The sequence below is a fragment of the Loa loa genome (assembly GCF_000183805.2).
Source record: "Loa loa unplaced genomic scaffold supercont3.578, whole genome shotgun sequence".
Taxonomy (NCBI): Eukaryota; Metazoa; Nematoda; class Chromadorea; order Rhabditida; family Onchocercidae; genus Loa; species Loa loa.
In genome coordinates this window covers 1-1886 of record NW_018108758.1, presented here as the reverse complement: position 1 = coordinate 1886, position 1886 = coordinate 1, and positions in this window count along the sequence as shown.

The window sequence follows — 1886 nt, the reverse complement described above, 5'->3', positions numbered from 1 at the left end:
CTTTACGAATTTGTTCATTTTCTTTGTAGAAAAAAAAAAAGAAAGATATAAAATAGACGAAATAAATGAGAAATAAATTGTAAAATTCATTAAATTAAAAATTTTTTTTTTTTGTTTATTTTATGATGTCATCGTCATCAATTTGAAAAAATAAAATTCGATGAAAAGACATATAATACAGTCAGTGGATGACATTTGTTGGAATTGTTAATGTTGTAGGAAAGAAAATTTTGAAATTTGATCCAGTACTAACATATTTTCGAGGTTGAATTCCAATGGTAATTTTGATGATTCAATTATTTTTTTTTTTTTTTTTTTTTAGGACATTCAAAAAGTTTCGTTAATATCCTGGCGTTTGTTTATTTCTCTTCAACTCCAACTTTTTTTTTTTTTTTTTGAAAAGGAATAGATTGCGATAAATTCTTGTAATTTCAGGATAAATGAAAAATAAAATATTTTAATTCATTATATACTCTCTTATCGGTTAGTTTAAACCATAAAAACTAATAGTAATTAATAATTATTGCTAATTAATTTAACCAAATATTTCAAATTAGACATTGTTTTGTAATGGAATTTGAATGTAGAATGTTTTGTTTCAACAATAGCTAATAAAGTTTTCAGTTTATTTAATGAATGAAATAATCATTTGAAAGTGTTCTGTATTCATATACTTCGAATCAAATGTTCATATGTGATTTGTCATTTTGTCATTGTTGTCATAATTTCCTTTTTGATGTGAATTTCGTCTGGTAGAGAAGAAAAGTGAAGATAAAAAATTGGAAACGAATTAAAATTGAATTAAAATTAGAATTAAAATTAATATTTGATTGATTACGAAAACAAATTCATTTATCTAATCATTCCATTAAAATTTTCACTTATTTATTTACATTTAACTGTTGCACTTTTGATATTTCTCATTTAACAACTTTCCACTTATAAAATAAATTTTACCTTTCAAAAATAATGCAAGAAAAAAGTTTAGATGTTAGAATCAAAAAAAAAAAATTTTAAATAAAAAAAAGAAAGTCTGAACAAATTGAATGATTTATGGGCATCAAATTTTCAAAAAAAAAAAAGAATTTCTAAATTAAAACAATTTTTAGGAAAAAAATTAAAGTAAACTAAATAATTTCGACAATTTTAAAACAATTTTCATTCCATGTCCAATACATATATTATTTTGTTCCTAAAATTCACAAGTTTTTTTTATTTTTCATTTTTTTTTTTGTTTATTTTTTTGTTTTTGAGATCGTTTCAATTAAAGACTATCACTACTCCGAAAGTTAAAAAAAAAAAAACTGAAATTTAATTATATATGAATACATTCTAATCTTTGATGAAATTTAATTATAAAATCGTTGTCAATGATAACATAGCAAGGTGAATTTGAATATTGAAACGTGAATTTGAATATTGAATATTGAAAAAAAAAGTGTTGTCACACTTCATTTTTATGATGTCCCAAATTCAAATGCGCTTTTATCGTCCATCCCATTGTAATTATCCGAAATATCAATTAACTCTCATCTTGCTTCATCGTTATATTTTCTTCTCTACTTCATTGAATATATAATACATGACGTAATTTCAACAAAACTCTCCCAGTTATACTGCTTCGGCGGATTTTTTTTTTTTTCAGTGACCTCTTAATCTCTATTGTTATTATCATTATCATCATTACTATTATTATTATCATTATTATTATTATTATTATTATTATTATTATTATTATTATTATTGTTATTATTACTTATTATTATTATTATTATTATTATTTATTATTATTATTATTATTATTATTATTATTATTAATTATTATTGTTATTATTACTATTATTATTATTATTATTATTATTATTATTATTATTATTATTATTATT